Below are 27,716 nucleotides of genomic sequence, written 5' to 3'. Positions count from 1 at the left end.
CCGAATGGCTTTGCACTATGGGATAAGAGGATGTGGGATACTAAGAGCTGGGTTTTTTGGTCACTTCCTCAGGCTTTCAAATAATCTCTCCTTTTTCAATTCTAGCCACCACTCCCAACTTTTAGATACCTCATGTGTTCCTAAGCCTTCTTAGGATCCATCTATCTGCTTTCCTTCTTCCAAATTTATTGGCCTCCTCTCTTCCATAATGCCTTCTCACATTATTTTTCCTCCCATGGGCTTCTCTCTTCATCGCTTTGTTTTTATTTTAGTGAGATTTTTGGAAGGATCAGAGATAAACAAAAGTAATCATTAACCAGAAGCTGTTGATCATTTTTAAACAAGTGATAAAACTAGACAACGACAGATATTATTTAAGTTGTCACTAAACATGGAGAGGGGTTCTGTATGAACTGAGAGGTACAGAGTTGCAGATAAACATTCATATCTGGCTAATTGGAAAAGAAAATGAAAAATGAAAAAAAAAAAAAAAGGAAAGAACAGAATAGGGAAGCACTGCAGATGAAGATTATTCCAACACTGTGGAATCCATCTGATACCACATTTTCAACTGGGTTGATGAGAGGAATCCAGACTAAATAAGAACAACTATGCAGTTTCTTTCATATCATTACTTCGGCATTTTGGAAATCTTAATTTTGAATCACCTCTGGGTTCTTGAGATTATAATTCCAGGACATGATAGTTTCTGAGATAAGGCACATCTAAGAATCCCTTTCTTTGCCCTCGTGCCTGAAAGACAGCTTGTACAAGTATAAGGATTTTTAGTTATTTTTTTCTTTGAATCTCTTTAGATATTTCGCCGTTGTGTGGGGAAGGCGGTGTTATGCAGGCATTTCATGAAGCTGACCTTTTGTTCCTTTCCATAGAGCCTGCCTATATGCTTCTGAGGCATTTTCTTTTTTCTTGAAATCATAAATGTAAACAAATTTGAGTTATATGCTATTAATAGTCTAAAAATAATAAACAGTGAAAGTTATTTTAACAAACATATTGACACATTTTTGAGATTAGGGTAAAAAATGCAACAGTGTTATGATCGAGGGTGCTTTGTATCAAATACAAATTGTCCTGCTTAATGATCTGTCCTAATTAAAAGCTGTCTTAATTTTTAAATGGGATTCTCTACGGATTCACAAGTGGGATTATCAATTAAAGGCCAGCTAAAAGCTGAATCACTTAATTATCTGGAAATTTCTTACTTTAAAATTGTTTAAGTCTATGTAACTAATTTACCATCCTTATTTGAGAATGTCAAAGCCGTAAAGGCTAGTGTTTACCCTTTCTCTACGAGCTGATATATAGGTGGAGCTTTAGGTTTTATTATGGAGAGTAGACATTGGTAAAATCCTACTTGGCCATTTTATAGGCCGAAACACTATTTCACGTGATTTAATTACCACCTTTCACCTTTTTTTTCACTTTGGAGAAATCCTCTATTCAAATCACAAGTGGTACTTTGATTCTTCCTAAGAATCAGGGTGTTGTTTCGGGGTGTTATTTTTATGAGCTATCGAGTCCTTAAAGGTATGGCCAAATGCCATTCATGTCTGTATTTGCAGGCCAGGCCCAGAAATTAGCTCGAAAGACCTTGAGTGTGGGTGAACTGTGGATAATGTGCATTGATAGCAGAGTATACACTTAAGCCAGGAGTCACAACAGCCTTCCTCCTATCATTGCATGTTCCTCTGGCCTCCCAGAGCAGATATTCTGACCTCTGGCCTTAGTTGTGAACTTCTTATCTAGAGACGTGGATCGTAATTGAGCATACACAGAATATTTGCCTTTGGGAGGCCTATTGCCTGAGTCACCATGGTACTCTCAACAGCGTATTTGACAACATCTTGAGAGTTTGAGGTAAGGGCTAGGATACCTTTTGTGAAGCTATGGTATAGTTGGATCAACAGCTCAGTATAATGCAAGTACTGACAGAGATGAGAATGAAGTCAGGTCCTGAAACCTGCTTAGAAGGTGAGATTTACCTGGATGGCAGGACTGGAGAACAACACAACGCAGCAAACAGTGAATTGCTACATTCTCTCTGCTCAGAGCGTAATGAATTTAGATTCATATGCCCTAAGAGAGTAAGAGAGTCTTCATCATTATTGAGGCATTGCATTTTTAGGGGCATCACTATTCTCTTTGTATTCTCAGGGTGTGTGTGTGTGTGTGTGTGTGTGTGTGTGTGTACGTATGTACCTGTATATATATGTATGTGTGTGTGTGTGTGTGTGTGTGTGTGTGTAGTAAATGGCACTATATTTTATCCCTGTTGAAGATTTAAATGTTTACTCTTCATTCTCCAGTGGGGGATTATTTTTTTAAGTTTATTTATTTTGAGAGAGAGAGTATGCACACTTGGGGGAGGGGCAGAGAGAGAATCCCAAGCAGGCTAGGCACTGTTAGCATGGAGCCCGATGCTGGCCTGATGTGGGGCTCCATGCAGGGCTCAAACTTATGAACTGTGAGATCATCACCTGAGCCAAAATTGAGAATCAGATACTTAACCAGCTGAGCCACCCAGGTGCCTCACCAATGGAGAATTTTTTGATCATGGCCTCTGACAATTCCTTTAATGAACAAGAGAAGACCTGTAAAGAGCTGGAGTATTTCAACAACCATCAACTTGTTACAAGTTGTTGTTACATCAACACTTGTAAGCAGAAACGTCTAAGGAATGGCCAGGTCATTGACTTTACCTAACAGAAACCAAGTAAATAAAGAGTTAATCATCCTAAATGACACTCTAAATATTTGTTTCAGCTTCTGGCCTGGCCACAAGCCTGTGAGAGATCTGGTTAGTGTTTAGGAAGGGCCTTCCTGATGGGTGGGAGCAAGCAATCTTCCTGCCTACTCTCAGTTTGCTCCTCAGCAGACTTCTCCAGTCTTTCCCAGAAGAATTTCAGGATTGGGATGGCTCAGATTAATCTAAATCATTTGGAAAAGTTTTCATTCAGGTCCTAACCCCATGATGAAATGTACATCAAAACTGAATATGATCACAAGTAACAGCCATGGAAGAATCCTTAAATACCTCCTACTCTGGGATTATTTCTTTATGGTACAAGTTGGAATTAAAGGCAATATGTAAAGTTCTTCCAGGCAATAAGTAAAACAATAAAATAAAAATTCAAAAGAGTAAGTAAAAAATAAGGAATCTCTTTCAAATTCCTCCCAGAATTATCCTATTTATGTGTGCCAGGGGTCTCCTGTGTATAGCTTCCAAACTCTATGGCATCGATATTCCTGGTAACTGATCTATAAATGTTATTCAATCCAATGCATTTATAAATAAATAGCTAACATACATTACTTCTAGGTGGCAGTCATAGTTCTACGTGCTTTGCCTATATTGACTACTCAATCCCGTTATTCCTATTTAAGAAATGAGGCACAGAAAGGATAGTAACTTTCTCAAGGTGGCACAGGTAGAATGCAGAAGAACTAAGATCCAGTCCCAGACAATCTGATTCCAGCATCAAAGTGCTTCATCACACACAGTAATACCTCTCTAAAAATTGTAATTTGGTACCCATATTTATTCAATCCTGTAATTTTAAATGGAGTTTCCTGAATGGAGGTGGAAAGCAAAGGAGAGCTGTTCAAAACTGTTAGGATCAAATGTCATACTGCTGTGTTCATTTAAAACAAACATCTTCACATTCCTCATGAGTACAAAGTAATGTGTCCTCACCCAGATACATTAAATCGGGTGTTCCAGAAATGGATTTGAGCTCAGAATCTTTCATGATTATAGATAAAGTGAATTGGGAGGACCTTATCTAAACAAATTGTTTGGAGCTAAACACAAAGCTCAAATTAATGGTACAACCTAGAAATGCTCTCTGAAAGGCTAAATCTTTGGATTTTTATGCTATGTGGAAGAGGAGTGGGTTCTGTTAATAGGACAGACTTCGTGCAACATATGTTAAGAAAAAAAATTGGAAGCACTTAAAAAAAAACACAAGTTGGAAGCTCAATCTTGCAAAAAAAAAAAAAAAATCCTTAAAATATTTTGGAGCTTTTAGGAGAAAGTCAATATTAAAATTAGTACGAACATGAGAAAGGGCTTTATGAGTCGAGTGACTGTTGTTTTTCTAAATGTCAGCATGGAAACCCAAACAGAGAGGTGAGTTGGGTCCCTGGAAAGACTGACTGGGAAAGCTGAGTGTTAAGTTTGTGACGTGGTTGATGGCAACCAAAAATTGTCAAGTGCATGATGACAAAGTATTTCCTGGAACTAGGGGCAGCTTCAAGACTTATAAACAGGGATGATGTTATGGGGGCCCGTGCTTTAAACCTGGACGGGATCTATATGTGGCAATGTAACCAGTGGTTTGAAATATGTTCCCAGACAGAGGTCTCTAGAATTTGGAAGCCATTCATAGATGGTTTGAGCTGAGCTTTGTTTGTACTGAATTGACAATCTTTGTATACAGCAGAGGAAAACAACCAACTTTGAAACATAACCTGCTCCCTGGTTTTATCTTGACATCATGGAAAACAACCAAGGAAATGTCCTCTGCTTTCATTTTAATGTCATGATCTTGCAAATATAATACTCAGCTCTTAACAGAGACTAGGACTTACTTCATTACAACTTTTAGGGTTTCATCCTGAAAATCATATTTAATTGAATTCTTACCTTTAATTCAAGATGGTGTGACCCCCTACTCTAAGGAGAGCAGAGAAGTGTGTTCTAGTTCAAAGTTACAAACCTCTCTACCTTAGTTTTCTCATCTATAACAAGAAACCATTGAGGTGCCTGGGTGGCTCAGTCAACTGAGCATCTGACTCTTGATCTTGGCTCAGGTCATGATGTCATGGTTGGTGGGACTGAGCCCTGCATGAGGCTGTGCACATATCAACAACAACTGAGTTTGACCATGAAGACAAAAACAACAACAAAAACCCCACAAACTCTTATAGAAGGTTGAGACCAGTCATTCTTTTTTTTTTCTTTTAAAGATAAGTTTACTTATTTTGAGAGAAAGCAAGAGTGTGCAAGCCTGAGCAGGGGAGGGGCAGAGGGAGAGAGAGAGACACAGAGAGAATCTCAAGCAGGCTCTGTGAAGTCAGCACAGAGCCTGACTCGGAGCTCAGTTTCACAAACTTTGAGCCACCCAGGCACCCCTAACTTACTTTTTAATCAACTTACTTTTTAATCTAACTTTTTTCTAGGAAATAATTTCCATGAATTACATATTAATATAAACAAATTAATAAAATAAAAATTTAAAAATGCCCACATACCACCTAAAAGTATCTCATGAACTAACAGCATTTAGAAAGTCCTGACAGGGGCGCCTGGGTGGCTCAGTCGGTTAAGCGTCCGACTTCAGCTCAGGTCACGATCTCACGGTCCGTGAGTTCGAGCCCCGTGTCGGGCTCTGGGCTGATGGCTCGGAGCCTGGAGCCTGTTTCCGATTCTGTGTCTCCCTCTCTCTCTGCCCCTCCCCCGTTCATGCTCTGTCTCTCTCTGTCTCAAAAATAAATAAACGTTAAAAAAAAAAATTAAAAAAAATAAAATAAAAAAAGAAAGTCCTGACATAATATGGGGCTCCCGGGTGGCTTGGTAGGTTAAGTGTCCAACTCTTGATTTCAGCTCAGGTCAGGAACTCACCGTGATGAGATCTAGCTCCCGCATTGGGCTCTGCCCTGACAATGCGGAGCTACTTGGGATTCTCTTTCCCCCTCTCTCTCTGCCCCTCTCCTGCTCCAGTTCGGGCTTGCTCGCTCTCTCTCTCTCTCTCTCTCTCTCTCTCTCATCTCTCAAAATAAATAAACTTTAAAAATAAAGGAATGACTGGTCTAAACTTTCTATAAGAGTTTATGGATTTTTTGTTGTTTCCGTCCTCATGATCAAAGTCAGTTGTTGATATGACCTCCTTAGAGTGGCTATTAGTTCCATTAGAAGAGAAGAGATTATATAATATATAGAATAATATGTAATATACACACATGCATATTATATATAAAATATCAGATAATAATAGATAAAATAGGTAATATATATACATAATTCTCTTAAGTGAATGTGATGCCCAAGAAATTTACCACACTATAAACTAAATAAGAAACACTCTGTGAAAACCAGAAAAGAAACTTACCTAGCTTCCCCAGTACACTTCTCCAAAACTGATTCCCAGCAGAGTTAAGAAAAGCACTTTGCAAAATATCTGAAACAGCAACCTGAATAGAGTTGTGACTCCTTCTAAAGCCTTGGGTGTTTCTGGCTCATACCTTACGGTTTATGTTACCATTTACAGAAACAATGAAGTGTTTTTGTTTAAAAGTCTTTCCCCTCTAATTAAACAGAGATGGAACTGAGTCAACAATGGAGTTCTGGAAGCTGACAAACTGAAAATGTCAATAAGCTATTAGAGACATGCTCTGTCTAAAGATATTAGGAAGTTGCATTGATCCTGAATTCTTAAGAAGAGAAAAAGACCTACAGATCCGAAAGTAGGCCTTAAGAGGACCTGGGAAAACTTAGCCTGATCATGTTCTTTCCCCCTTAGCAAACTCTTTCTGACAGTAGGCCGGAAAGAGAAAGCCAGGGCTTGCCAGAGTTTTAGGAAGGAGGAAAATTCCACACTCCTTTAATTATGCAGCATTTGTATTCTCTCTATAGGATCTCCTACACCTTTTGTAAGGTAGAAAAAAATGTGTTTAGCAGAAATCCGTCAGAGCTCAGAAAACAGAGCAGCCTGGTTGCAGGCAATGATTTTGTCTTTTATGTATTTTTATACTTGGGCTGGGGGAGGGATCCTTTATCCATTAACCACAGAGCGGTCTCCACATCCATGAAACTTTTACCTAACCCCATAGATCTCATATTTTATAGTGATGGTTGCACAACTTTGTAAATATACAAAAACCCAGTGAGTTGTATCCTTTAAATGGGTGAATTACATGGAATGCGAATTCTCTCGCAAGAAAGTTGTTATAAAAAGTGTTAGTGTGTGTAGCATCAGCTGGGATACAGGTTCTTGAGTTTCAGCCCAAAGCGCAGACTCTCTAGACGCTGAGTCCAAGCAGCTGTTGTTTAAACAAACGTATCGAGTGACTTCAGTGAGATGACCTAAGTCCACACTTTTTAAGGAAATCTAAGAGATTATGTGTTTTGCTACTTCCCTAAACAAGAAGAGAAATCCCCCTGACGTTCACAATGACCAATAATTGATAGACGAGTAACCTTCCTTCAGAAATCTTAAATTTGACCCAATTCTTAATTCCCCCTTTTGAATGTGAATATTATCAGTCTTGTAGGGAACCATGATAAATTTTTACTGGAGCTAGGTCAGGTGTCTTTTCAGATAACTTACGTGAACATTTAACAGGTCACAAAGGAATTTCTTGTACATTTTCTTACTTAGTCCTCACAAAGACCCTGTTGAGTTGGAGGAGCCTTCAAAGCCACCCATCTTTTACAGATGGGGAAGGGGAGATTGAGCAAAGTTAAATGTCTTGCCCAAAACACCTAACAGAAAACTGACCAACCTGCTTGGATATCAGGTCTTTTGACTCCTAGTTAACCCTCTTTTCACTATAAAAACCTGTCTTAAAAAATGCTTCTTCAGTATGGCCTGCCACTAACCTTTAGAAGCTATTGTTTGAGCACATTTATGAAGTTGCTGTCGTTAATTATGCTTTAAAAAATGTGCATCTTTGGGGCCGCCTAGGTGGCTCAATTGGTTAAGCATCTGACTTCGGCTCAGGTCATGATGCACAGTTGGGGAGTTCAAGCCCCACATTGGGCTCTGTGCTGACAGCTCCGAGCCTGGAGCCTGCTTCGGATTCTGTGTCTCCTTCTCTCTCTGCACCTCCCCCTCTAGCACTCTGTGTCTCTGTCTCTCTAAAAAATAAACATTTTGTTTATTAAAAATGAACATTTTTTTTGCTTTGCAGCACAAAAAGAAAATGCACAACTTAACACATTTCCCCCCAATTCTCTGTGGCAGTTTTTGTCTAAAAACTGGATTAATGTAAACCAGCAGTGAGGAACATATGTGAGTGTGTGTGCATATGCATGTGTGTGTGTTGAGAGAGAAAGAGGACACATATATTGTGTCTCTGTGTGTTTGTGGAGAGAAGGATGGAATATTATTTTAACGTGAAAGTACAAAATAGGATCATTTATTCATTTGTATGGGAACTATTAAAAGAAACTAACATGTATTGGATAATTATTATGCTATAAATCTACTTGGCTCCTGTCCGCAACCCACCCACCCCCTCATTCCTTAAAGACGTGCTTCTGGCTCACTGCCTGCTTCACTCAGACCCCACTGTTTTCCCGAGGTGAAATAATGTCCCTTTGAATAGCTACAGCCTCTCAATTCCTTGATCATATGTATATTAACCTTTACCTCCACTCCATTTTAGATATCCACCCTGAGGGCAATGTCATCACCCTGACTTTGAAATTTATTCCGCAGATCCCACTGACCACAGCTGGCTCAATTTGACATCAAGGAATTCTGCCAGCATCTGGTCAACCCATTCATTTCTTTACTTCCTTTCCGGAAAACCTGAGATTTTGTGTTTATTTCTTCAGTCCCTACCCTTATCCATTCCCAAACTTCCTGGCCCCATTGTCCTTTTGTTGAAGGCACCTAACAGAATCTCGACTCAGACAATCTGGCATTTCCCTTTCTCTGCGCCTACTGTGGGCCAGCAGCTGTCTGCAGTCCTCTCTCCAATGTCCTCTTGCTTTCAGTGCTGCCTGGAACCCTTCCAGCTCCTTTAGAGTTCCCATTTTCATCAAAACTTTAAATACAGTCACTTGGCCATGAGACCAAGGAGATCAACTTTCTTCTTTACAGAGAAAACGGAAGCATTTTTCATGGAAATGTTTTCAACTGATTATCTCCAAATCTATAAAATTAGCTGCATCCCAGAACACATCTTTTGCTACAGTAAGATAGGTATGTCTCTCTTTTACTGAAAGCAGACACTTATAGTACTCTTCACATATCTTTGTCGTCTCCCTCTCTTCTGACTCCTTCATGTTTCCAATAAAACATACAAAATCTTCTCGTATCTTAAAATGAAAACAAAACAAAAAAGGCTTTCTTATCACTAGGTGCTCTTCAGTCTGCTATTTTTTTCACTTAGTTGCTCAAATTAAAAGCTTTGGAATCATCACTTATTTCTTCCTTTTCCTCCATATACAACTGGTATGGAGGCCCTGCTAAACCCATTTCCTCAATATCTCTTTGTTCAACGGTATCCCTTTCCAATACAAAGGCCCTAAATCAGTTCTGTTCAACAGAAATATGATGTGAGTCCAATGTGTAAAATTTTCAGCGCTCTGGTGGCCACAACAGTGGAAACAATGGAATTAATTTTAATGTATTTTATTTCAGCCAGTATGTTAAAATTGTTTTCATTTCAGCATGAGGTCATGATTAAAAATCATCAGTGAGATATTTTACCTGCTGACTTTGGATTAGCCCCATTTTAATAGGCATAGGCTGCTAATGCCACCATATTGGATAGTGCAGCCCTAGATTCTCATCTCTTGCCTGAGTCCATCAGGTCTTCGCCGCTGCCAGGAGGAAGCTTCCAGTGGTTTTCTTGCTTCTTGTTGGGGCCCTTTCCCACATGTTCTGTATACGACAGCCAGAATAATTTTTTTCTAAAAACAAAATCTCATGTTGCTTTCCTGTGTAGAACTCGGCATGGTTTCTCACAGATCTCTGTGCATTTTTGATATTTAAAAGGCCCTTGGGGCGCTGGGGTGGCTCAGTCGGTTGAGCGTCCGACTTTGGCTCAGGTCATGAACTCACAGTTTGTGGGTTCGAGCCCCGCTTTGGGCTCTGCGCTGCCAGCTCGGAGCTCAGAGCCTGGAGCTGCTTCTGTGTCTCTTTCTATCTCTGCCCCTCCCCCACTTGTGTGCTGTCTCCTGCTGTCTCTCAAAAATGAGCAAATGTAAAAAAAAAAAAAAAAAGAAATTAAAAATTAAAAGGCCCTTGACTATTTCCCAGCTTCAACTCTTCCTTTTCATGTTCTACAATAGAGCATATACCCTCCCCAGTAAACTTATTTGTGTTCCTTAAAGCCATTACGACCTTCTTGATGGCTAGGTTATTGCATATTCTGTGTCTTCTGCTTGGAATGCTCTTCATCCTCCAATCCTCACTCCTCTCCAATAGGTTAAGTGCTGTGCATACTTCACACATCTACAAAAACCTTCCTTCATGTCCTGGAACTGGACTATGGGGTCTTCCTGTGTATTCACATGCAACTCTTAGTTTCTTCCACCATATCCTTTATTACACTATTGCTACTTTCTTTATATTTGGCAGCCTCCCCAAGGAATAGAACAGGGACAGCACTTGGTCATTTTTTATTTTTTTATCCCTAGCTCCACACATAGTGCATGGCATATGGTAGGTGATCAGTAGATGCTCACTGAATAAATGAAGGAGCAAATGAATAAATGCAATCTTTTTTAGTACCAGAGAAGAAAAAAGAGAACATTTCCTGTTTGTAAATTCTCCTGTGATTTAAAAGTATTTGTGTGTCTTGTCTTTTCCTGATTCCTTGGACCTCCACTAATTTCCAGATGAACTTGCTTCAAAAGAAATTGTTTATTTAAAGCAGGGATTAAAAGGCAAAGAGCATGAAATAGCCCTTTTACTAGAAGAAAGACAGGAAAACTTCCCACAGAGAATAATGGTGAATCGCATAGCATATATTAACAATTATCGTTCGATTTTGTAGTGAAATAACTGTTATTAATGTTAATCAATGACTTCCCTGTCACTAAATCTAATGGACATTTAATTTTTTTTATTTATTTAAGTGTTTATTTAGTTTTGAGATAGAGAAAGAGAGAGAGAGTGAACGTGATTGGGGTGGGGGTGGGGGCAAAGACAGAGGGAGACGCAGAATCCAAAGCAGGCTCTAGGCTCTGAGCTGTTAGCACAGAGCCTGACAGGGACACGGGACTCAAACTCACAAACTGCAAGATCATGAGCTGAGCTGAAGTCGGACGCTTAACCAACTGAGCCACCCAGGCCCCCTCGGGTGGGCATTTTAAATCTTTGATAGCTTACCTGATTTCACAGGTGATGGTATTTGAAAACCAGATCTCTGAAACCTCACTCCTCTACCTTTCCTTCTGTCTCCCTGGCTCTTCCTTTTCATTCTCCTTTCTCCGACCTTACCTGTTAGAGTTCCTGAAAGCCAGATCTTCAGTCCCTTTGTCCCATTCTCAACTCTGTCCCTATTTAGTCCCATCCAGTCCCTGACTTTCTTTCTCTATACTAGTGTTTCTCAGGTATATATTTCAGTGCCAAACCTCTGGTCTCCAAATCCAGCATCTAAATATCTACTCAAGATCTCCCTTTGGAGAGATGACTATACCTCAAATTGAACAAAATAACAATAGAATTAATGACCACCTATAAAACTCACTCTCCCTCCAGTGTATTCTGTTTTATTGAACGATACTATCATGCACATAATTACTCAAGCCAGAGCCCTGGGAGTCATCTTAGATACCTCCTTCTCTCATAATCCATATTTCAAATATCTCCCTAAGTCAAGCAACACATAGTGAATTAATGTTAGGAATATTTTACATTTATAAACATACAGAGTTCTTAAAGTAAATATGTATTACATATTACATATTATCATTATTATATATAATATTGATATTATATATTTATATTTTATATATATATATAATATATATATATATATAATTTTTTTTTGCAGAGGTATGGAGTTTTTTCTGGGGGGTCCACACAACATTTATCTAGATGCTGTTAAGGGTAGAGGATTTTTATTATCCTTTTCTACCCTTTTGTATATCAGGGGAAAACTTTTAGTTTCCCAAGGGAGGATAGGGGCAACATCATAGGTGACATCTTAATTTTTTTTTTAACGTTTATTTATTTTTGAGAGACAGACAGATTATGAGCAGGACAGGGGCAGAGAGAGAGGGAGACACAGAATCCAAAGCAGGCTCCAGGCTCTGAGCTGTCAGCACAGATCCCGATGCAGGGCTCGAACCCACAAACCGTGAGATCATGACCTGAGCCGAAATCAGATGCTTAAGCGACTGAGCCACCCAGGCACCCCATAGATGACATCTTTTTTGTTAGCCAAGAGGGACAAGAAATATGAGCACTTTGGATACCAGTTAACACTTACATCCCATTTCTCATTTTTTTAAAGGAGTTTGTAACATAATAACCAAAGTCTAGAATTGGAGGGGAGCAGCAGGAAGTACGGTCTTTGGATAGTTAAAATACAGAAGAACTCCTGAGAAAGAATATTTCATTTTGTTGTAATTGCCTTCGTCTCCATTTCCCTTTGGGTGATAAACAAGCCAGGAAGTTCTGTATTCTTTCTTTACCTGGAATTAATAAAACTGAAGATAGCTGGCCGCCATTCAGCTTGTCTGAGTCCAACCTTATTGGCAGGGCTCTGAACGCCCCAACATAGTGTTACAACACCGCTTCTATCAAAGTCAGTCTCTTTGGGTCACATGGGCAGCATATGTCTATGTGCTTACCTGTGTTCTGGGAAGAATAATTCTTTTTAGTAACTAGAACTTAGCTTCTATTGTGAGAAAGAGAGGTTCCAAATCAAACATGAAGAAAGTTTCTCTCTCCTAAAAGTCTGGATGCAGAGAGCACAGGATGACTACTCAGTTGTTAGGGATCCAGGCTGCTCCCATCTTCCCAGATGTGGACTTGACCTTTCAACCTTCACTTTTCTCCAACCCTCACTTAGCTACATTTAGCCATGAGGGTAAGGTCTAGCTAAGAGGATGTGAGGGGAAATGATGTTTGTTTACAGCTTCTGGCATGTGTCCCCAAAGGAGGACAATTTGCCTCTTCCTCCATGCTACTGCTTGGGAGGGTAGGAAATGTCATTGTTTCTGGCCCTCACAGGTCCAGCTAAAAGTCAGGACGTTTATTATAGAAGGGAGAACAGCAGCCTTTGGCACATGCATAGAAAACATCTATTCAGCCTGGGGATACAGATTGAAGGGTGAGGTAATCTTGGTTTGACTTCTGCTTTCAGCATCTGTACCTGTGTGAACTTGGGCAAGTTCAGATGTTCTTGTTTGTTTCTTCCTCAATACTCCATGCAAAACTCCATTGTAGAATCCGTCAGGTCTCGTTGCAACCTACATTTGTGTTCCCCTGTGCTTCGTTCAGTGCCCAGCCCATGGCTTGCACTTCCTATTCTTGTAACGGTCATGGGAGACAGTAGATTCCCTATCTGTGTCACAACTATTTGCTCCTTTCCTTCTATTTTCACTGCTTTCATCATCCACTTTCTTTCTTTTGTGTACCATCTGTTTTCTCTTTGGATTAGGTATGCAGGATGCATGTATAATGCCCCTCTGGCACATTAATTCCATTCCACTGTTAACATGTTCCATTCCTTTATAAACCCCTCCCCCTCCCACTTTTTAAAACCTTATTAAGGTATATATAATTTACAAGTCATAAAATTCACACATTTTAACTGTACAATTAAGTAATTTGGGGTAGTTTTACTGAGTTGTATAACCATCATCATGATCCAATTTTAGAATGTTGCAGAATATCTTCCTTACCCCAATAGAATCCCTTGTGCCCATTTACTCTTAAACACCATTTTTTAGAAACAAGAAAAGAAAAAGCAGCTTCCTACTTGAAATGGTAAGCCAGAATGTATTATATGCCTATTGAGAACTTAGTGACTGTTAGTGCTATGGAGACTTCTTATAGAATAAAATATAATACCTAATATCAAGGGGGAGCTAGTTGGCAAGATCAGACCTCCAAGACCACCATAAGAAGTATGTATCCTATTTCCAGCTTTTGTGAATAGGCCAGTAGTATAAGACTACAAAACTTATCGTGAACAGATTATCTGAATTTGGAAAAATCTCTCAGACCCCATACAGATATTTTTTTCTCCTTCCAGTTTTAAAACACCCTTTCTTAAACTGACTGACCATTGATAGTTTCCAGAAGTATGGGCTTTTTCTAACATCTCTTCTCTAAATGTCATCTTAAATATGTACCTCCTTCTGTTTCCATCTATTTGTAACCAGAATCTAAATTATAGAATTTGCATCTTTCCAAGTAGGATCTAACTTGCTGTTCAATAAATACTTCTAATCCTAAATGCAAATTATGGCCACTGTAATTTTTCACTTTGGGATACTTATGGAAAAGAGTAGTGTTTATTAACTTTCCCTGAATTAAATGTAACCAGTAGCTATTTTGGCCTTCAGGTTGTTATTAATGATAATTAACTGTGGTGATGAAGAATTACTAATAGTTATGATCCTGAGGAGTAAAATGATGTATTTCAAAGAGCTCCCTGTACCTTTAGGTGTTGAGTAAAGCAATCCAGTCTTTTTTTTTTTTTTTTTTTTTTCATCCAGGAAGACACAGGCACTGGACATTCCCGGGTGCCAAGTGCAGATTACTCTTCTGCCTACCCCTTTCCTGTTCTCCTCTGGAGCTTTTCTCATGGCTAGCAGCTCAGCAGAGACACCTCACCTAGAGGAGACAGGTGATGTTAGGTTAAGAAATGCTTGTGTTAGCACTTGAACACATGCCTTCACCAGTTTTAGTTTATTTATTTTGAAAGGCAGAGAGCATGAGTGAGTGGGGGAAGGGCAGAGAGAGAGAGGGAGAGAGAAAGTCCCAAGCAGGCTCCACACCGGCAGCGCAGAGCCTGACACAGGGCTTGAACTCATGAACCAACAGATAGTGACCTGAGTGGAAGTTTGGACACTTAACCGACTGAGCCACCAAGGAGCCCCAACCACCGGTTTTATTTTAGATGAAGGAAAATAGGGAAGACAACTTGGAATGAGTCACCTTCTTTTCATCCTCTAGCAACACGAATTCCCAAGTGTGGGGGGGCTCTGAGCAAGGAGTCCTCTGTTGTCAGAACTATGACAGGCTTGGCTGCTCATACGATGGGGTGAAGAACTTGAGAAAGGATGAACTCGAATGCTGTGGTTCTCTACCTTGGCGGCATATGGGGCCAGCTGGGGAACCTTTAAAAAATGTTCAATGACCACCTTCAGAATGGTTAAATCAGTATATTTGGAAATGGGATTCAAGCATCAGATTTTTTTTTTTTTTCTAAAGCTTGCCAAGTACTTCCAATATGCAGTCAAGGTCAAGAATTACTGGGCTAGTAATAGACCTCTCGTTTTTTTTCCCCTCCAGTTTTATTGAGATATAATTGACATATAACATTGTATTAGCTTAAGGTGTACCACATAATGATTTGGTATATGCATATACTGCAAAGTGATTAAAAGGGTTAAGTTTTGTTAAACACCATCCCTGGCCATCTCTTCTTGACATGCAAATAGCCATCAAGCAGCAGCGCCCCCCCACCCCCAGGCTTATTTGTTCCTTGCAGTCACCTGAGATTCTTTTTTTAATTTATTTATTTAAAGTCAAGTTACTTAACATACAGTATAGTATTGGTTTCAGGACTAGAACCCAGTGGTTCATCCCTTACATAGAAGACCCAGGGTCTGTCACCCATTTAGCCCATCCCCCACCCACCTCCCCTTCGGCACCCCTCTGTTTTTGTATTGAAGAGTCTCATGGTTTGCTTCCCTGTTTTTGTCTGATTTTTCCTTTCCTTCCCCTATGTTCATCTGTTGTTTCCTAAACTGCACATATGAGTGAAATAATATGATATTTGCCTTTCTCTGACTGCTTTCGCTTAGCATAATACATCCCAGTTCCATCCACATTGTTGCTAATGGCAAGATCTCATGATTTTTGACGCCAAGTAGTATTCCATTGTGTGTGTGTGTGTGTGTGTGTGTGTGTGTGTGTGTGTGTATGCTACATCTTCTTTATCCATTCATTAGTTGATGGCCATTTGGGCTCTTTCCATATTTTGGCTATTGTTGATAGCGCTGCTGTAAACATTGGGGTGCATGTGTCCCTTCAAATCAGCATTTTTGTATCCTTTGGATAAATACCTAGTAGCGCAATTGCTGGGTCATAGGGTAATTCTATTTTTAATTTTTTGAGGAACCTCCATACTTTTCTAGAGGGGCTGCACCAGTTTGTAGTCCCATCAACAGTGCAAAAGGATTCCCCTTTCTCCACATCCTCACCAACATCTGTTACTTCCTGAGTTGTCAGTGGTATTTCATTGTGCTTTTGATTTGTATTTCCCTGATGATGAGTGATGTTGAGAGTCTTCATGTGTCTGTTAGCCATCTGGATGTCTTCTTTGGAGAAGTGTCTCTTCGTGTCTTCTGACCATTTCTTTACTGGATTATTTGTCTTTTGGGTGTTGGGTTTGATAAGTTCTTTCTAGATTTTGGATACTAACCCCTTATCCATTATGCCATTTGCAAATATCTTCTCCCATTCCATCAGTTGCCTTTTAATTTTGTTGATTGTTTCCTTTGCCGTGCTGAGGCTTTTTGTCTTGATGAGGTCCCAGTAGTTCATTTTTGTTTTTGTTTCCCTTGCCTCTGGAGACATGTTTAGTAAGAAGTTGCTGTGGCTGAGGTCAAAGAGGTTGCTGCCTATTTTCTCCTCTAGGATTTTGATGGTTTCCTGTCTCACATTTAGGTCTTTCATCCATTTTAACTTTATTTTTGTGTATGAAATCACCTGAGATTAAACATCTTTTTTAATGTTTATTTATTTTTGAAGGAAAGAGAGAGAGTGAGCAGGGGAGGGGCAGAGAGAGAGGGAGACACAGAATCCGAAAGGGGCTCCAGGCTCTGAGCTGTCTGTGCAGAGCCCCACTCCGGGCTCCAACTCACAAGCCAAGAGATCATGACCTGAGCTGACGTCAGTCTCGCTTTAGCCGACTGAGCCACCCAGGCGCCCCAAGGAATCACCTGAGAGTTTAAAAAGGTACTGATGCCTGGACCCGTTCCTTGAGATTCTGATTTAATTGGTTTGGGGTTGGGTTCTAGCAAGCATTAGCCTTCTTCAAAGGCTCTGCCAGTAATTCTAATGTGCAGTCAGGAGGAAGAACTGCTAATTGGACTGGGAATAAATATTTTAGCTTATAGCCAGCACTGAGGGGAACACGCTCTGTACCTGCTGGACAGAGTGCCAAGAGTTCAAGCAAGAATGTGAAAGGGAAGGTGTAAGCACAGGAAGAGAGAAACATGACGCGCTTCAAAGTGGGGGCCTATGGTCAATCCTTGTGCGTGGTGTGTGTGTGTGTGTGTGAATGATGTGTGTGACAAAGAAAGAGGGAGATCGCGAAAGGCAAATTTGTCCCCAACCAAGAGAAATAGGAGGGTAGAAGATAGAACTGAGTTGGCTTTTTTTTTTATAGTCTATAATTTTGGACATTTGGCCAGCATCTCTTCATCTGTGAGCAGAGTTGGTGCAGTTTTACTTGCATAAAGAATAGATGTGATCCAAGTTTTCCTGAAAAGGCTCCCTAATCCAAAAATGTGCCTCCTATTTCACCTTTCCCATCAACCACCGTGGCTGAAAAAGTCCCCCGAGTTAGAGCCTTTCTTTTGGGTTAAGCCAGGCCAGTAAATCAATGTGATATCCTCTGTTGGCTTTAGAGTTTAGCTTCATTTTTGTTGTCAAATGCATTTACGTAGACCTTGGCTTGGTAGGATATGAGTGAGAATTTAAAAAGAGACTTCTCTAGGCTTCGCTCTGAAATTTCAGAATTGCCTGAGAAAGAAGGGAGTTGTCCCCAGAAAGTGAGTTTCCTCAGGTGACAGAAATAAGCCCTAACTTGAGGGAGGGGTCTAAAGACAATGGCAAGGTAAGGTGACCAGAGGCCAAGTACTTCCTTTACAATTAACTAGTTGCTGCAGTTGTTATTTGCCCCGGTGAAAACCGTGAGGGTGGAGAAATGTTTTTATCCCTGTTTCCCAATTCAGAGTCAACTGACATGTTCATCTTTTAGTGCCTCAGGATGGAATCTAGGGTTTGGTTTGGAAATGTTCTGGCTTGGAGCAGAGCTCCTAATGGCTGTCCCCTGACGTGGTTTGTTTTTTGGGGTTTTTTTGTGTGGTTTTTTTGGACATTCTGTATTATTGTATTAGATCAGCATGTGGCTTGTTTTAGTTAAAAACAAAATCTGATTATGAGCCATTATTTGTTTAAATTACTGTAAGCAAGCGCAGGAATTTATTTATTTGTAATCTAAGAGTTGATGATGCGCCTTGTGGTTTACTCAGAATTATTCTGAAACTTCTCTCCGCTCTGCCTTTTGGACTGCTGACCACTTCATTTATGAAGGGTATTTTCCTGCAACGGAAGTGAGTAGAACTTCTAGGCCCACCCGGTCCTTGCTACCTGTTGGGTCTGGTCTGCCTTCCAGGTGGGCTGGAAGTGATAGCTATCCAGGGCCCCTGACACCAGATCTCTCCCCTCCTCCTATCAGGGTGCCTTCACTTGCCTTGGGGTGGTGTCAGTTTAAACTGCACCGGAAGGGTCAAACACACATCATGCGGCTAGAATGCAAGTTAGCTCATTGTATTATCTCGCACTCAAACAACTGGAGAGAGGCAATTTCCGAGGCAACAGGACCCAAATAGCGTGTCTTCATTTGGGGCTGGGAGTGCAATTAGTGGTTAGGGAGGGGAGGTGTTCAGTGACTTACTTTATACTATCTTAACCTATTCATCAGATGGGTCCAAGGTGTAAAAGTATCAAACAGAGAGAAAAAAAAAATCCATTTTTAGCAGGTTCCCCTCCCCGACTTAACCATCATTTCGATCTAATTAAGCTACAAAGAGGGTGGCGGTGTCACTTTCTTTCTTTCAGTCCCCATGGAAAAGAAGAGCATGTTGTGAAATCATTTACACCTCCAGGAGTTTGGTGGAGTAGCCCCCCACATAACCCAGTTTATGGGAGTTGGTGTGAACAGGTCGTTTTCTTAAGGGGGTGGGGAAAGGTAAAGGCCTAAGGTTTTCGAGCGCGCACGGAGGGTCCCCAGCGCTCTACTCCAGGAGCAGGTGTAGGTGGGCACCAGGGTGACGCTGACGGCGCGGCGCAGGCCCTCAGTCCCGACTCCGAGTGCCGGGGGAGCCGGCGGCAAGGCGCCGGCGGCCTCGCGGCCCCGGCGCCTGCGCGGTAAACCCGCGGAGGGCCCCAGCCCTGGGTCGCTCTGCTCACGACCGTCCCGCCCCCGCTGGCGCGGCCGGGCGCCCCGTCGCTCCTGCTGCGCGCTCGCGGCGCGGGCGGGAGTGCTCGGGAGCTCGTTCTGCTTGTGCCGCGGAGCCCTGGCCGCGGCAGGTCCCGAAGCGCGGGAGGAGCGGCCTCACACCGGGGTGGGAAGAGTGGAAACGTGCGGCATTGACGCTCACCGAAATCAGGTCGTGAAACTCTACTAATTTGACCAGCGCCACAGAGACTGAATGAATACCTTTACCAGAAAGGGGTTTCTCGGCTGGGGGATGTAGCTCAGTGGTAGAGCGCGCGCTTCGCATGTGTGAGGTCCCGGGTTCAATCCCCGGCATCTCCAAACAGCCGTTGTCCCTTTTCTTTTCCTAGTACAGGAAACACTACACGTAGACCTTTTGCTCACAGAACAGTAGGGCGTCCAAGAACAATCTAACAGTGAGGCAGAGAAACAACAGCGAAGCCCAGGGAAACGGCCTTTTAAGTTGTACGTAAAAGCGAAACCGGAAATTGCCCCGATACCTCTTTCTTTGTTTGCATAAAACCAGCTTTTGGGTATGGTTACCGAAGTTGCTTTGGGATCCTAACTTACACAGTTAGAAAGTAAAAGGAAAAGCGAAGTTGCATTGGCCGGGAATCGAACCCGGGCCTCCCGCGTGGCAGGCGAGAATTCTACCACTGAACCACCAATGCTCACAGGAGGAAGTGCTTCCCATACTCTAATAGAAGAGATATTTCCACGTGTGCGCTGATTCGCTTCTGTTTGTAATTATATGTTTATGTATTCAATATTAAATAAAGCAGTGGAATCTGTAATTAAATAATTATCATAAAATATTGGGAAAACATTCAGATTGACAAAAAATCCAATCCTATTAACTTCTGTTGAACTTTATTAAGTGATTCTTCTGAAGCTGATCGCGGTGAAGCAGGCAAATGGAAATTTTGTTATGTGTGTACAGCATTACACAGCTACCTAGCTGTCTCTTCGGACCTTTAGACGATTTGTAACAACTCCTCCCTATTTTTCTTCTGTTATAGTAGCTATTCAAACAACTACGTGTTCACATTTGTTAGGAACAAGGGGTAAGGAGCTAGGACCCTGACCAAATTATAAGAGTAAATTAGAACGCTGTGACCTGACTTTGAAGCATTGGTGATTCTAGCCAAATGACCTAACTTCTCTAAACCGCTCTTTCTTTCATTGTGAATGACTTGATCATGGGCCCCTTTTCAACACTAATTTTATGAATCAGAGCCTCTACCCATAGGATACTATACATCAAGAATACTAGAGTGGCGTTGGAGAAAATCATAAAAGATTAATGACTAACCTAAGAACTCCCACATTAGGATTTATTTTTAAGAAGTTTTTACTGTGTGAATAGAGAGCAAAATTTGAAGATAAATACATCATGAAATTATGAAGACATAAAAGATATGAAGATGTTAGGGACTCAGTAAATTGAAACTGCAGTCCTAAGTCACTGGAAGAATGCAGTCAAATCATTTTTACCTCTGACAACCTCAGTTCTTTAAAATGAGAGAACTAGAACTGGATAGAGATGTGTGTTGTTGTTTTTTTTTTAAATTGCATCCTGAAAGGGCTCTAACTTGCCAGGAGAGCCTCATGGCCATTGTCTGTTGGGGCCCCACCTTCTTTGCCCAGTCCCATCACTTCCACTAGACGTTTTTTTAAAAATACCTTATTTATAAGTAACCTCTGTACCCAAGGTGGGGCTGGAACTCACAACATTGAGATCAAGAGTGGAGGGCTCCACTGACTGAGCCAGCCAAGCACCCCTCCACCAGGCCATTTTTAAACTCTCCCATTTATTTGCGTTTGTTTGATGGGTTACAAGTCTGAAATAAAAGATTTTGAAAAGCCCTGATCTAACTACATTCCTTCAAACTCCAAAATGTTCTGATTCAAAATTTAAAACAGTCTAAAAAACTTAAACACTACCAAGAGTTTAAAGAGAAAGAAGGATCAAATGAGAAATACAGCCTAGTGACAAATATTAGTGACCTATCAAAGACCATACTACATTTTTTTTTCCTTACTGCAAGTCCATGTGAGTCAGCCTAGCCCTAGGAACAAATGTGGTGCTGTAAGCCAGTTATTCCATTTTCCTTTCCAAACATTGGTCTCAGATGGGTTTGTGACCCTTCCTGCCAAAGACAGTGCAGTATAGACATAACCGAGGGGGCTTCTGGGAAAGATGGTATGGAAGCTCTCTTTTGCCTTTTCTTTCCTGCTTGTAACACTGCCATATGAGGTGTAATACTTGGAGCTGCCCCACCCATTTTGTGACTTGAAGAAAGACTGAGGATGACCCAGAAGAAAGAGACATCGTGGGATTTTCTCCATCCAGTCTTAGGTAAGGTAATTAAAGATCTTTATTGTTTAAACCCATTTGTGGTGGGCACTTTGTTATACACAGCCAAAAGCATTCTGTGTGTGTGTGTGTGTGTGTGTGTGTGTGTGTGTGTGTGTTTAGCAGTTCATTTATTTCTGATAGAAGTCTGGTACAAGTATTCTATTCTGTGGCAAACTGATACGTTGAGATTAGGGTGAGGCTAACTCTCCCCCTCATCTCTGTCACAGTGGTAAGTATGTGAAACAGATCTAGCCAGATATTTCCCTTTGTCATGGTGGTGTTCTTTTTTTTTTTTTTTAATTAGGTTTATATATTTATTTTGAGAGAGACAGAGAGAGAAGAGAGAGAGAGAGAGAGCAGGGGAGAGGCAGTCAGAGAGGGAGAGAGAACCCCAAGCAGGATCTGCACCAACTGTGAGATCCTGACCTGAGCCCAAATCAAGAGTCAGATGCTTAATCAACTGAGCCACCCAGGCACCCCACCTGTGTTTAACTTAGAGATGGATATGTGGCCATAAGAGGGATGAAAGAACTTTCCAGAACTTACCAGAACTTTCTTTCCAGAGATATAAACAAAAACTGTCTTTCTGTTGGGTGAGCAAACAGATTGAGTATATAGCTAGTTTTGCTGATGCCATCTTGCTTGAGAGAGAGAGAGAAACATCCCCAATATGACGCTGAGCCCCTAAAAGCAACCATGCTTAAATAGAACAAAATCTAGATTTTGTGTTTATGTGAGTCAGTAACTTGTCTTTGGAAAATGAGCTATCTTTTTTTTTTTTTTTAAGTCAGTTTGAGTAGTACTTATATTGCTTGCATCGAGACAACAAAAATTGAGAAACAGTTTTACCCAAAACATAGTAAATATAGAGAACTTATTACCCTTGAATGTGATATAGGCTGAAAATATGAAAGTTTAAGAAAAATGTAAAGAATGTATCTGTGGTAGAATTACAAAAAAAACTATTAAGACCATGAAAAAGTTTGTAGGACTTATTCCAAGTTGTTTAGATAAAGGTAATTCTGTGGCAAGGAAAGCCACTGAAGATTTTTTGAGCAAGAGGAGAATCAAAGCATTAAATTTTTTTTAAATGTTTATTTACTTTTGAGAGAGAGAGAGAGAGAATGGGGGAGGGTCAGAGAGAGAGAGGGAGACACAGAATCTGAAGCAGGCTCCAGGCTCTGAGCTGTCAGCACCAGAACCCAACGTGGGGCTTGAATTCACGAACCGTGAGATCATGACCTGAGCCGAAGTCGGACGCTTAACCAACTGAGCCACCCAGGTACCCCAGAGTCAAAGCTTTTGAAGGGATCATCTGGTAACAATGTGCCAGAGAAGTAGAAGTAAGAGAAACCAGAAGTCAGGAAATTCATGCAGGAGGTGATTACAGTGTAATCGGAGCAGCAGTGAGGTTCTGAAGTAGGAGGAAGGCTGTTGCTTGAGGTTCATGGCCAGGTAGAAGGATGGGAAAAAGAAATCTAGTTTAAGTGACTGGGAGAATAGTGGTATCATGTCAGGTCTGGCAGAAAACTGACTGGAAGGAAAAGGGTGGAGTAAAGTGTTTGCTTCCGGAAATATACACTCTGAGGTAAGTAGGGTGAAATGCCTCCTGGGCAGTTGACCTCTAGATCTAGAGAAATCAAGACTACAAAAGTGGAGTCGGGGGCAACAACACAGAAGTAAAAGGTAAGTATTTGAAAGTGGAGGAAATCACAGAGAGAGGAGAGCTGAAGGCCAAGCCTTGAGAAGGTCTGTTTTAGGGAGTGGTAGGAGTTGAGGAGCCAGAGGTGGAGAAGCAAGGGAGTGGGTTGTCATGGAATCGGTGGAGACAGGGCTTCTTCAGGCAGGCAGAACTTCCTCTTGCTAAATCTGAGTCACATCATGACACAGGTCACGTCAGGACAAATACGTGTATCGTTGCGTTTCATTGCAATGCTCTGTGTTAATCCTGTTCCACATCGGAGGTGCTGTGGAAGCAGTGATTTCATGCTATGGTTAAGCCGGAAAGATCACAGATGGCCGACGGTGTCTTTTGGGTAGCACACACCAGCACTTCCTAGTCTGCGGAGCCACCATGCTCTGGTGAGTGGCCCTTTCTGAGGCTGGCAGAGAGGAGAAAGCGAGGAGTGCCGTGGAATGTTACCCAATCATTTCTCTCAGGAAACCTGTCATTGTGACAGCCCGATGGGGCAGGCAGGGGCTTGTCATTTGCATCATAGCTCTTGGAACTCTTGCTCAAGGCACCCTATCCCTGGTTGGTGTTGGCTCACCATGGAAATGTGGCCAGGCTTATATCATCTGAAGAAAGCAAACCGTTAAGAAACAGAAATAGTTCATTTAATACATAGCCACCAAAGCAATGCTTTTTTTTTTTTTTTTTTTTTTTTTTTTTTTTTTTTTAAACTTGTGAGTGATTGTATTGATTTAATACACACAGCTTATTTCTGTCCCAGGTTACAAACTAGCCCTGGGGAAATGGTGGAGCCAGTCATTTGGATTGCCCTTTACTGGCTGGGAATTAAATCATTACTTATTCCATTTTAGAATCACAAGTAGTACCCCAAGGCCTACTTTCCTAAGGATTAAAATCAAGGCATGGAAATGAAGAATCCAGGTGTAATTCTCAGATGCATGCAGATGTTGAGAATGCAGCAATTTTTCCTGGAAAGCTGTCACTGCAAAATCATCCTGCTCATGATAGGCTCATTCCTAGTTCTGCAGCATGTCTAATTAGTCAACAAGTCGGATTTTCTTCTTTTAAAACAGCGCTGAATCTTGCTCTTCCTCCTCAGGCCCGTCCCTCTGGACTACTGCAGATCCTTATCAGCTCACCCCCTGGGTTACCTGGGAAACCCCTGCTTCCCTCCCCCCACCCCCATAATTGCTGCTGGTTGAATTTTCTCCCTCCCTCTCCTATTCCTTCCCTCCTTCCCTCTCCTACTTCTTCCCTCCCTCCTTCCTTCTTCTGCTTCTAATTTCCTTAATTTTTCAAAAATTTAATCATTTTTATTGCTGGTTCAAAATTGACTTAATTTCGAATTCATATGGAGTCTTCAGGGTGGAGGATATATGGGTATGAATTCTTTATCCTTCTCTCGACACTCATTTCTGATGCAGCATTTATTCAACCCCTCTTGAGCTGTGGCACTCGGCCACCCACCATCTAATGGAAGTATATATACATATATATATATATATGTATATATATATATGTATATATACATATTCTTTTCATAGGTAATCCATGCATATGGTGCAAAATTCAAAAAGCATAAGAGTATGCGTTAAAAAGCTTGTCTTCATCCCACCCTCCACCCCTTACCCCCCATTTTCTGGGTTCCATTTCTTAGAGGTGACCCACTGCCATCAGTTTTTTGTATTTCCCTGCACAGAAATCGTATGTAGATACAAATTGCATTTAGCTTTTTTGCACAAAAGGTACACACCATACCTACTGTTGTGACTGTTGCCTTTTTTCTTTCTTTTTTTCTTTCTTTCTTTCTTTCTTTCTTTCTTTCTTTCTTTCTTTCTTTTTCTTTCTCTCTCTCTCTCTTTCTTTCTTTCTTCTTTCTTTCTCTTTTTTTTAAGATAGATAGCAGCAAATTTTTCTTCTATACAAGTGGAGCTACCTCTTTCTTTTTAATAGTTCTATGTTTCTATATAACTGCACTCTACTGGCTAAAAAGTAAAACATTATTTATTCCGTCTCATAATCACAAATAGTGCTCCGGGCCAGGTTTCCTAAAGATTTAGAATCAAAGCTTGTAAATGAAGACTCCAGCTCTAATGCTAAAATGTATGAGGATGATGAAAATGTCCATTGCATGAAGGTACTGGAATTACCTTAACCAGTTCCTTAGCCAAGGACATATAGTCTTCTGATCTTTTGCTAGTGGAAACAACACTGCAGTGAGTATCTTTGAACAAATGCCATTTTGCTCATGTATGAAATATCTGCAGGATAGATTCTTAGAAGTGCAACTGCTAAGCCCTAGAGTGAGTACATTTTAAATTTTGATACATATTATGGAATTATTCCCAGGAGAGGTCTCTTTTTTTTTTTTTTTTTAAACATTGTTTTCATTTTATCATTCTGCTCACAAACTTCAGTGGATCCTAATTCCAACCACATTTTTTAAACGTTGCCAAATTCAGGGCGAGCTTCATAGATGTGCAACCTGTACATTTGCACAAGGTCTTGCACTTAGTTGATTGGCACTTAGCTGAATGCTTAGCTGTCATCCTGTTGTAATTCTTAAGTTTTGAACAAGGGACTCTGCGTTTTCATCTGGCACGGAAGATTAAATAGCCAGTCCTAGCTGATTCACCAGACACCCCAATTCCCAGGGCCATTTTCACTATGGCAACATTCTTGCTGCCCTCTGTCATGCACAAAACACAGCATGCTCATTCCTCATGATGATGGCTTTGTTGCTTTCTCCACCCTGTACATTTCCCTTCTGTCTGCATGTTTCCAAAGGTCATTTCAGCTTCAGCTCCATTTGGGAAACCTAATTCAACTATTCCAACCATCTTGTACTTTCCTTTTTCTGTCTGATCCAAAGCTCTGCCTCTTCAACCCTGTACCTTGCTGCTTATCAGTTCTGATTCTGTCCCTCAAATCCCCTTCATAGTAGGAGAGTCACTTATTTTCTCTGGGTCTCGGTTTCCTTGGTCTAAAGTGAAGATATTGTTCTAGATCACCAAGATTCTTCTCAGTAGTAATCATCTGTGAACTTTTTATATTGCTTTGAAAGATGCTGAGTTTGAGGTTTTAGACAAGATATACAAGTTTGACTAGGTGAAAACACATAGTTGGATTCTAAGAGAGGTTGTAGCAGAGTAAAGGAGCACTAGATTATAAAGTAATACATTTGGATGGAGAAGACATTTTCTCATGAAATTTTTTAAAAGTTACTAAAGAAATTCAAGTTAAAAAAGGAAATCTCTCTTTGGACCCACTAGACTAGACAATATGTTAAAGCTGCATGATGCTGAATATGGGCAGGGACATGGGACATTTGACCCTGTGCACCACTGGCGGGCTTGTGGATGGGAGCTGCCATTTCAGAGAGCAGCTGGTACCATTTGGACACATTATGTTTGCGTATAAACCATGAACTCGTATTTCCATTTGGGAATACTTATATAAGTAAATTCTTATGTAGGTCAAATAATTTCTTGTAGAAGTCAATACAAGGACTTATACCAGGATGTTCATTGTGTGTTATTTGTGGAAGCAACCCAAGTGTTCTGTAGGAGAGTGGACAGATTGGGGCACCCGGGTGGCTCAGTCAGCTGAGCATCTGACTTCGGCTCAGGTCATGATCTCACCGCTCGTGAGATCGAGCTCCGCATCAGGCTCTGTGCTGACAGCTTAGAGCCTGGAGCCTGCTTCAGATCTGTGTCTCCCTCTCTCTCTGCCCCACCCCCCCTACTCTGTGTCTGTCTCTGTCTTTCAAAAATAAACATTAAAAAAAAAATTAAAGGAGAGTGGACAGATCAATGGTAAAGGTGCACACCATGACTTGTATCCAGCATGTGGAAGGAGTAGATTAAGATGTAACACAGAGCAGAGAACAAACTGAGGGCTGCTGGAGGGGAGGGGCGTCGGATGGGTTAAATGGGTGATGACCATTAAGGAGGGCACTTGTTGGGATGAGCACTGGGGGTTATATGTAAGAGGTGAATCACTGGGTTCTACTTCTGAAGCCAAGACTACACTGTATGTTAACTAACTTGAATTTAAATTAAAAAAAAAAAAAAAGAGAGAGAGAGAGTGAGAAAAAAGAAAAAAGATGCATCAAGGAGCAACATGGATGCTGTCAAAAACATGGTACCTAGTGAATAATATAAGGTACAAAATGAGATATGATAGTATAATTTACATACCTTTAAAACGGTGAACTCAAAACAATACATGCTTTGTAAGGTCACATGTAAACAAAAAGATGTATGTTAAGCACAATACGGTGATGCCTTCTAGGGAGGCAAAGGGAAAAAGAGAGGGGTGTGGGGGTAAGCGTGAATAAATAAAAGAACAAAGATATATGGCCCAATGATAATAGTGTGTCATAAACAGAGAAGGATGATTAGCTCAATTTTAGACAAATGAGCTCCTCCAACTAAAAATATGAAAGCTAAAAAATAAAGCATATAAACTATGAAAATGCAAACAGCACAGAAA

At 40.9% G+C, this 27,716-nt stretch overlaps 1 protein-coding gene and 2 non-coding genes across 4 annotated transcripts in view; 2 read left to right on the top strand and 1 right to left on the bottom strand.

Moving 5' to 3' along the window:
• The window catches only part of GPD2 (glycerol-3-phosphate dehydrogenase 2), a 232,884-nt gene that overhangs the window by 36,578 nt on the left and 168,590 nt on the right, over positions 1-27,716 (top strand). The window contains exons 1-2 of one of the 2 annotated variants that reach the window (XM_049615624.1): positions 19,540-19,635; positions 21,428-21,529. The exons of the other annotated variant lie outside the window; for it this stretch is intronic. The gene's annotated coding sequence lies outside the window, so the exon portion shown is untranslated. Of the gene's footprint in view, positions 1-19,539; positions 19,636-21,427; positions 21,530-27,716 lie in introns of those variants that run through there. 2 annotated transcript variants of the gene reach the window in all.
• On the top strand, positions 19,420-19,491 carry TRNAA-CGC (transfer RNA alanine (anticodon CGC)). Its single transcript has one exon. It is a non-coding gene; the product is annotated as a tRNA-Ala (tRNA).
• On the bottom strand, positions 19,771-19,841 carry TRNAG-GCC (transfer RNA glycine (anticodon GCC)). The gene has a single exon. It is a non-coding gene; the product is annotated as a tRNA-Gly (tRNA).

The sequence above is a fragment of the Panthera uncia genome, assembly GCF_023721935.1.
Source record: "Panthera uncia isolate 11264 chromosome C1 unlocalized genomic scaffold, Puncia_PCG_1.0 HiC_scaffold_3, whole genome shotgun sequence".
In the NCBI taxonomy this organism is placed as follows: domain Eukaryota; kingdom Metazoa; phylum Chordata; class Mammalia; order Carnivora; family Felidae; genus Panthera; species Panthera uncia.
Note: the sequence above shows the minus strand (reverse complement) of the source record. Positions and strands in the feature narration are given on the sequence as shown.